Consider the following 9969-nt stretch of genomic DNA (forward strand, 5'->3'; position numbering starts at 1 on the left):
TAAGTTATTAGAAGGATTGGATGTAAAATGGTGAGGTGGTACTATTTAATAGTTTAGACAACATTGCCTTTCAAACAGAAGATTCACCTAGGTCGGCCGAACGGATGGTAATTCGAGAGTAAGAAGCGATCAACTCTTTAATAGTAGGTATAGATATACATACATGGACTCTATTTCCTTAAAAAAATACAAATTGCACACAACTTGTCTGACTTTAATTAGAAAATTACAACATGATTAACAATCTCAATGACTTCAAGAAAATAACAATCATATAACTGGTTTTAGACGAATACGTCTTTCAACGTGCAGTAGGACCTGGACCGAGGCCCACTGTTGGCATCCTTAGTTCCGTCCCAAATGCAGCATTGTTGCTCACATTAGTGGACTGCCCACCGGCATAAGCATTATAATTCCAGCTCGAGTAATCAATGTTGCTGCTGCCGGTGTTGAAGTCACTTGTGCGGCCCTCCTCGAGCTCCATGCACTCTTGTAGTTGCGCCACCACATCCGCCATGGTGGGCCGCTGTGCTGATGCCTGCGCGGTGCATTTGAGTGCGATTTCAGCCACCTTCCACACACTATTTACATTGTAACCGCCATGCATACGTGCGTCCACCACACCCTCAATATTGCCTCTCGCTAGCCGTTGTCGCACCCAACGGATAATGTTCGTGGGCTCCAGCTCAGATAGGATGGCTGGCTTCCCAGTGACCAGCTCTAGCAGTACCACACCAAAGCTGTAAACATCGCTCTTAGTCGTGGATTGCACCGTCGCCTGATATTCTGGATCAACATATCCGGGTGTACCAACTAACGCATTTGTTGATATGTAATTTCCATTTTGTTGATTGAAGGCCTTAGACAGGCCAAAATCTGCGATCTTGGCCTCCAGTCTAGCATTCAACAAGATGTTGGTGGCCTTGACATCCCTATGTATAAGAGGTGGGTTGCACCCCTTGTGCAGGTACTCCAACCCTATACGTCACAAGACCAGCCAACCATAAGATTCCGGAAAGACAGATGTGCACCTGATAGCACAAAGCTCCTCCAAAGAATTAAAAGGCAAAAGAGTGTACTCTTTTGTTGTACAAAAAGAAAAGCAACAAGAATAGAATGCATTTAAGCATGTACCTTGTGCAGATTCAAGTGCGATTCGAATCCTCTCTCGCCAAGGTAAACTTTGATTGCTTCCTGCAAAAACAATAACACCATGACTTCTGAATCAATAATCGATAGTTCCCGTGAGGTGACTTACGTATTTGAATGGCTAGATTTTTTTGGATGATGTAGTTTTTCGTGTGAGTCAAAAGCTTTTTTTTGGTCAGTTAGAATTTGTATTCATACCAGCAATATGCTCTTGCAGGGTTCCCTGTGACATGTACTCATACACAAGAGCCAGATACTCCCCATCCTTGCAGTAACCAATCAAGGACACAAGATTCTTGTGATGAATCCGGGTTAAAATCTGAGCCTGCACAAGCACATGCAAATTCACATACGGATCACACATTTCTGCCAAGAGTTGAAGACACGTGCTATCAAAAGGATATGGCCCACCTATACCTCTGCGAGGAACTCCTTAACGCCTTGATTGGAGGAATAAGACCGCAACTTCACCGCCACTTGAGTACCATCCTCCAGGAAGCCATCATAGACATATCCGAACCCTCCTTGGCCAAGCACCCTCTCAAAGCCATTGGTTATCATCTCGAGTTCCTTGTACGTGAACCGGCGGTTCTCGACTAGTCGAAGTGAATCACTATCTCTGCCATGGCTCATAGATATTGCCTCCTCATTCTGCGGCTTTATTGTTGTCATATTGTTCATTGATCCTTCATGTTTATAGGGCAACTGATGAATTAATATATCAAGAGGACATTATTATGTGCTATCTGGATCATGCTGGAAAAGGCCCCGGCCTCACCTTGCTGCTGCTTTCGTCGTCTTAGCAAGAACAAGACTAGGACTGCCACAGATACTATCACCACAATAACAAGTAAGGGGACAACAACATAGATGGCCACTTTGCTCTTCCTTTTAGCAGCAAGCTGACATGAATTGTCGCCCGAACAAAGGTTTGGATTGTTGTCATGTCTAAGAATTTAATGACCAAGTTAATTAATGAATATGCCTTGCGAAATTTATGAAGTACGTATATGCTATGTGTACCTTAGATGCAAGGAGCCATCCTGAATTCTTTTGAGAAGTCCAGGGGGAATCGATCCATTGAGCTGGTTGCCAGACAAATCTCTAAGAGGAAGCAACTTAATCACACACTACATACATACATACATGAGTCTCAAACGAAAATAATTCCGTCAAAATCTTATTAATTATTACGTACATTTCATGGGAGTAGTGCTTGAGCTGTAATTAAATATGTGTGCATACAGTTAAAGATGACAGTAGCTAAGTAATGCTAATTTTTTGCCCAACTTACAAATCTTTCAACGATTGTAATTGTGAAAAGGCATCTAGAATCGAGCCTGTCAAGTTGTTGTTTGATAAATTCCTGCAAGATATTGTTATTAGATAATCTTTAATTCCTTTGGGTTCTGTTGCTGAAACCTAGAAAAGGATAAAAGCCAAATAAATGTAGAACTCCGGATGTAGTTACAAGTATTCGAGACCCTTGAGATTTGCAAAAGAAGATGATATATCACCCTTCAGGCCACTGGAGGACAGATTTCTACAAAAAAAACATATACAAAGGATCAGTTGCGCTATCCATGGTAAAATAAGAAGGTTTTTCGTCTCTCAACTATTTGTCAGATTTGGGCATTTCACCCCAAACTTCATAGCCACACATCTTGGACCCTAAAAATCTCAAACTAGACGAATTTGGTGCCAGGCCTCAGCTAAAGTGGTAAGACTGATAATGCGTTTGTTGTTCTGTATAGGAGAGCATCAAATTATAAAATATAGGACAAATGAAACATAAATATCATAGAAAACTTGCTTCAAATGTGAGAGTATGAAACTGAATTTTCTAAAAACACGGGAAAACACAATAGAAGTACTATGAAGTGCTATGGAATCGAAGGTAACTCTTAAATAAATTTTGAACAGTCACAAAAAAACATTGTTTCCAACTTATTTATGACTTATCTTGAATTTTCAAGAAAATAGAAAACTTGTATGCCTCTTTCATTTCAAAATTCCTTTAATTTCAGTATTTGACTGAAAATTTCTTGATTTTTTAATTCCTTAATATAATCAAGGTTTTTGAGAAATATGTTCTCTGAACTTTTTCTTTACCTTTCTAGATAAATGACTGGGCTTCCACGTACGCATCTTAATCTATAGGTTAATAGGTACATCCATATAATTGATCATAATTAAGCTTTGTTCGAGTCAGCCTGCCCACCAGGGACCCCTTATATATTTCTGAATTGAAAGTTTAGGGTCCAAGAAGTATCCATGAATTGAATTATTATTTTTGTGGGAATTGAAATTGAGAGATTAATTTTATTAAACAGTGACGCATAGTAGTCGAGGGACCAAATATTGTTTCTATGTCAATTTCGTCATAAAATATAAGTCATTAGGTGTGGGTCAAATGAATTGTTTACATGCTAGTGATCCTTGGAGGGTTGGCATGGCTGCAGTTTAGCCTATCCCACGTCATAGTCTGGGGAAGGCATGGGTCACCCATCCAGTTCTTCTCCACCTTGTACTTGGCCTTGATCTCCATGGCAGCAGATGCTACGCGCATGCTTGCAGTAGTTAGTCACACCGCACCCGAAATTTCAATAGCACAAGGTAAATAGATAGATGTATTTAATTAAACTGACTACCATCTTGGAAGTCGGTGCCAAGGTTGGTGGTCGGGATGAGGGAGAACACCTCGAGGGCGTTCATGATGGGCGGCAGGGTGGAATTGGCAGTGGCGTTGAGTGAGAAGTCGTAGCTGCTTTGGCGCTTGTTGGGGAAAGGATTGTAGATGTTGACTCTGGAGAGGTAGTCGGGCTCCACCACCGTCTCGGGTTCGCCATCGAGATTGATGTAGAACTGGCGAGAGGCGTTCCCATCGAGCAGTTGTAGCTCCGCGAAGTACATGATGGCGATATACCCAGGCCACGGGTTTTTGGGCTCGGGCTCCGCGTCCCAGCCAAACTTGATGTTCTCGGAGGCGTTCAGTGGTGTGACTGCCGTCTGCAGCACCAGCATGGGCGCCTCGAAGAAGTCGCCGTCGAAACTTTCCACCCTCTTGGTCGTTGACATCTCCGCCCAGGTCGTCGGTCGGGACCAAGGGTCCCATATCCGGTCGTATGGATCATCGGGGTACCTGATAGTGCTTCCGTTTATCGCCGCCAAGTTATTTCTGTACCGCTTTACCAGTCCCCCCGCAGCCGTCGCCTGTGGGTAGAGCGACATCTTCAGCGCCCTCACGTCAAGCCCAGAGATGAAGGGCGTCCCGCCACCGGTGTTCACCAGGCACACCTGCACCAGGTTATGCGGCACGACGACGATGGCCTCCACCGTTGCCGTGTCGCCCAGGTCGGACCCCCACCTAGACATGTTGACAACTGTCCATAAGTTGACGCCGATGTAGAGGTCGAACGACGTTGGTCGCCGGTTAAGGCCATCGTAGTTGCCATAGACGAAATTGGCGCGGAAGAGGTATTTGAGGCCGGACTCCAGCGACCGCAGCGTGTAGCAGTTGCGCACACCATCGGGGAAACTCCGCAGGTTCTGCGCGTACTTGTAGAGCCCTGATACGAAGTATTCAGCCGAGATATTGTAGTTCGTGCCTGCATCGGTGAAGCCAGCATCCGAGACGTATAAGTTATAACAGCTTTGTATCGTCGTCGATGTAGCTCTCCTCTCCCTGTAGTCCGCAGTCTATGCTGATGAAACCTGCAAACATGGGTATGCAATCTAAAATGAGGCAGCATGATTACAAAAAAAAGCCAGTATCGGAATTAAGATGTACTCCCTCCATTCCTAAATAGTACGTAATTACGACAGGGGTCAGAGAGAGAGAGAGACACACACACACATGGAATGAATGAACGGTACCTTTGCTGTCAGGCTGGGCGCGAGCTTGAAGTACGCTGCCCGTGAAGCAGAGAAACAGCAGCCACCACCGGCGCGCCATGTTTTACCGGCGCCTTGATTGCTTCACATGCATGCCTATGCTGCTAATGGAGAACCGCAATCATAATATATAGAGAACATCGCTAAGGAAACTATAGGCTTACTAATTAAGTGGAGCATTATTTGCTAACCCAAGGATCAAGTGGAAGGGATTGGGACCCATGATTTGACAGTAAACATGCTTATCGATCATTGGCTATATAAGTTTGACATTAAGGGCCTACAAGATAAACCTTTATAACACATGCACACGCCACATGGAAAGCAACACACAAGACGGTGGCAGCCGTTGTTGATGTCAACGATATCAATTTGACTCTACGGAGTTCATCCAATGATCTTGTGATCGTATTAACATTATAATGTTTACCTGCATTGTCACATACCTAACACACAACTTGCATAGTGATATATGTCCAGCGTATAAGACTTACTGAATTTTAGACATTCGGTACTAATCAACCAAATTCTTATATAGCAAGGGAGACAATGACACTATTATTTTTATAGTCACTATTCTACAATGGCCAGCCAAAGATATATATTGTGACATTATGTTTTGATACAGACTCATAAACTTAACTTTTTTGTTTGCGAAAATCATAACTTAACTTAAAGTTTTTTTTAGAAAAGGAGGGGGACCCTCGGCCTCTGCATCTCGGCAATGTATGTAGCCACTATATTAATTATTCAGAGAGACCTTATAAATTAATACATCAATACGTCTGAAGCCATCATCTTGGCAACATATGTCACTACTCCTACCCACTTGATGAAGGGGTGCCGATAGTCCGAGCCAAATACCAAACAGACCTTTCACCATAGCCAAACATCTAAAACCGGAGGCCCCTACAAAGCCACATTGCCGCGTCTGGGGCACATACCGGTCTGGCGCACTCTCATAGGCCGCCGCCGCCTTCCACTGATCCATCTTAACAATTGTACTGATGCATCGACCTTGCTTGGCCTAGCTGCCATCGACGCCACCACGACGCCCGACAACGCCATCCTCCTGCGCTCGTCCACCACCACGCGCCCACCGTCGAGACCCCGCAGCTCAATGCCGCTAAGACCCGCCGTTGTCGACGTGCCAGATGCCACGCAGCTCCTCCTTCGCGAACACCACCTGCTGTCACTGGTCCCATCCCCTCCACCGGTAGTTCCTCTAATCGAGCACCCAAACGCCCCAGGCGGAGTCTCCAAGAAGGGCACGATACATGCAGTGCCGTCACTAAGGAGATTTTGGGTCCTCACCCGGGCATGGGGTCGGGGTGGAGGGCAGGGACCTTGACGGCTCCTGCAAGGAGGAGAACGGCGACCTTGGTCGTCACCACCGTCGGGATGAACGACTCATCCAGAGTTTCCTCTAGTCCAATGTCACCTTGCCACCCTCCGCGCACTCACCGAGGCCGACAACCGGGATCGCAAGCCAACAAGTGCAGCGGTAGAGAGCCTGCAACGTGGAGGAGATCCATCAGCAACTCACCACCCACGTGGTCAAGACACCGTCCATTCACCACCCGCGAGCGCCGCCAGCCGAGGGCCCTGTCGCCATGTCTACCAGGGCCGCCACCCCGGGTCTAGATGTCTTAAAATTAGGGGAGAATCACTTCCGCAGACTTTGCACCAACTAGGGATGCATACAACCTTTTAAATATGAGTGCTAAGATTTTTAATGTCAGTTATGCACCGAGTCTAGTCCCTGGTGATAAATGCCTGAGTACCAAGAAAGTCTAGTCCTCAAGAATAAATAGAAAACTAAATTCGTCTCTATGAAGAATAAATAGGAACTTAAAGTATTTAAAAAGAGATTTGTCGTTGAAATACTTTTGAAACATTGATAATCCTGTCCTCGCCAATATTTTAACCAAATAAGATGATATGATATTTTACGACAGAAAATGGCAAAGTACAAGGGTGGTATTACCATGCACTAAAAGTCTTCTTGTTTTAATTGGTCAACCTACGTACCCCTAACCATTGTCAAAAAAAATTAAAAGCATCTACAGCCGAGCGCCCCAAATCCGTCTTATACGCTCGGGCGGGCCGTTCGGTCAATGTCCGGTCACGAATTTTCGAGCCAGACAGGCGCCTCAAACGCCGGACTGACCTGCACCCCTCATATCCATCCCAAATACGGGGCGGATAGAGGGCGCCCAGGCACATCCAACATGTAGGACTGACGATGAGGTCCTATGCGGGCCCGCAAACCCATAAAATTGCTCCGTATGAAGTATCAGTTTCTTGAAGAAGCAGCCACAGTTGAATAGTTTGATACATGATATCTGAACTTAACTCCTTGAAGGTAAACTGGGCTTGTTGCTTGCCATGGGTCCTTATGCGTGTACAACAGATGCATTTTCTGTTGGTAAATTTCTTTCACTTTTGGTTAAGGTCGTGATGCACTGAAAACTTGAAATAACAACAATGTCAGTAGAAAACATAAAACGGTTAATTATCTATATGTTTTTTTTGTGTTGTAGGTTGGTGAAAGGTAGACCAAGGAGTCTTACCAAACTGATTGAATTATTAAAAGATAATGGCTTCGGATGAGTATTAAAGAACGTATAGATAGGTCGGTGTGCTTCTTAAAAAGATAGAGATATGTTGGCAATATGATAGTGAAAATGTTTTGTTCGATTTGTTACCAAGGAAAGGTGGCCTTCTTTTCTCTAGGGTATAGGCGAGGCACAAGGAAGAGATTCGGAGACCGCTGAAATAAGGTGGCGAAGTTGTTGCTATGACTGGAGATGGTGTAAATGTTGTCCCTGCTCGAAAATTTCTGACATTGGTGTTTTCGATGAAGGGAATATATTAATATCAAGCGGATATCAATTACACCAGGCCTCTGCAACAACATAATGTCAAAAACTAGTCGAGACATCAAGGATGCACACAGCCAAAAGAAAAAAAAACGCCGAACGGATCAGCGAAATAGGAGGAAGTACCACCACCAGAGGCCACACCCGGACTGCAAAAAAGGTTCTCCAAGAACGACGCCTCCAAGAAGGAAACCGTGCATCAACACTGTCGTCGCTTGTTCACAGATCATGGGTTTTCACCCTGAAGAAAGTCCGACTGAATTCCAGGCAATGCCTTCAACAAGGAGACGAATAGAAATCCGCCATTGCCAGGTACAACCAGTGAAGGTCAGACCATAGGTTTTCACCCCAGAAGTCGAGACTTTGTGCCCAAAGAGCACCACCAAGAAGTTCTCATGTGTTGTCGCCCCTGCTAGCCAGGACTCCCGCAAAACGCCGATCATCCGGACCACAATCTTCACCACAACCAAACTCGCCTCCTTCATCACTTGAAATCTCGAAGTCAACATGAGCCATCAAGATCCACTCATGGTGCCCACATTCCGACAAATCGAAGTGTCATAGGTCTGCATGTAATGTCCCTCCTGAGCACGTTGTTGGGGACAATCACTCTTGGTGCCCGACGGCCCATGTGTTGCGGCAGCTGATTTCCGGCAACTCCATGGATTCCTCTGGCACCCACGAACTTACTCCGGTCGCAACTCTACGTCACGTGGACCAGATGCACGTTCGCGAGTGTCTATCACCCGGTGGTCCATGTGCTATGGCGGCAGATTACCGGGGACACCACGGACTCCACAGAACTCACGAACTCGATCCGGTCGCAACATGGCGTCGCGTGGACCAGACCCGCGTCCATGAGCTGCTGCCGGTGCTCTGATGATCTGACCGCCACCATCTTGTGTCGTCGGCCTCACGAACCGGCCGCCGTCATCCTGTGTGGCTGCCCTCACGATCAGGCCGCCGCATTCATGCGTCGTGGCCTACCGATCTGGCAGGTCGGCTGCCTTCCGATCTAGACGTGGGAGCTGGATGCACGTCTAGAACAGCAAGCCACCAAGGATTTGCATGCAGATCTGGATGCATCCTGCCCCATGTATATGCAGCACCGGGCTACGATTGCGCGCAGACTTGACCCGTAGACGGCTGCGGCCGGAGTGCAAGCCTAGATCAGATCGCAGACGATGGGATCAGTGAAGAGTGCGCAGGCTAATAAAAAAGAAACAGGCAGGAGCGCCCCGCCGCCGCGGTCCGCCGTGGGACGACCTCCTCCGGCGGCGGCGGGGGGAGGAAGGTCAGCGAGGGGTGGCCGGTGGCTGGGGCGGTAGGGTTCCCCCGAGTCGCCCGGCGCGGACGATGCGAGGGACGATTATGAAATTGATCACTGACATTGGTGTGGCAATGGGTATTACCGGCACTGAGATATTTCTAATTCACACCATCTCAGACTGTTTTCAAAACCATTTCTTTCCATTTGTTTTGAATCAGGGGAAGTGCCCCATTTTCTATTATGTCAAATGGAAAAATTCGCATGGTACTCAGCTAGCAACCCTGTTCCTGAAAGAAATTACAAAGCACGAGTTAGCAGGACTTCAGGAGTCGCAAAACATACCTTGACTGATCACAGACAGTAGACACGCGGTTGCAGAATTAACAGAATACCATGAATCATCAGATACAACAGTGTCTAAAAACAAAATGTGACATGTTGAGTCAACAATCACCTTGTACTTTAGTGCCTTCAAATACTTCTGCTTTGAAATCAATTCTATCTTTGTTTTCTCGGATGAAAAACTATTGATTTTTGAATTGTTTTGTCATTTATCTTTTAGCCTTTCTACTTCAGAAACTGTTAGAAGGGAGAGAGAAGGATTGGTGGAATAGTTTTTGTATTGCTTGAGCCTCGTGGGCATATATATAGGAGTACATGATCTATTTAGAGTACAAGGCAAGTCAGAATATTTCCTAGTCTAGCCTATGTTTCCTAATACAATCACGTTACTCAACATTCCCCCGCAGTCACAACGGTAGCGACGCAGACGGT

At 45.9% G+C, this 9969-nt stretch overlaps 1 pseudogene; it reads right to left on the bottom strand.

The window, feature by feature from the left end:
* Nucleotides 1-301: 301 nt before the first annotated feature.
* On the bottom strand, nt 302-5137 carry LOC119350081 (annotated as a pseudogene).
* Between the last annotated feature and the right edge of the window lie 4832 nt (nt 5138-9969).

Source organism: Triticum dicoccoides, chromosome 1A (assembly GCF_002162155.2).
Source record: "Triticum dicoccoides isolate Atlit2015 ecotype Zavitan chromosome 1A, WEW_v2.0, whole genome shotgun sequence".
Lineage (NCBI taxonomy): Eukaryota > Viridiplantae > Streptophyta > Magnoliopsida > Poales > Poaceae > Triticum > Triticum dicoccoides.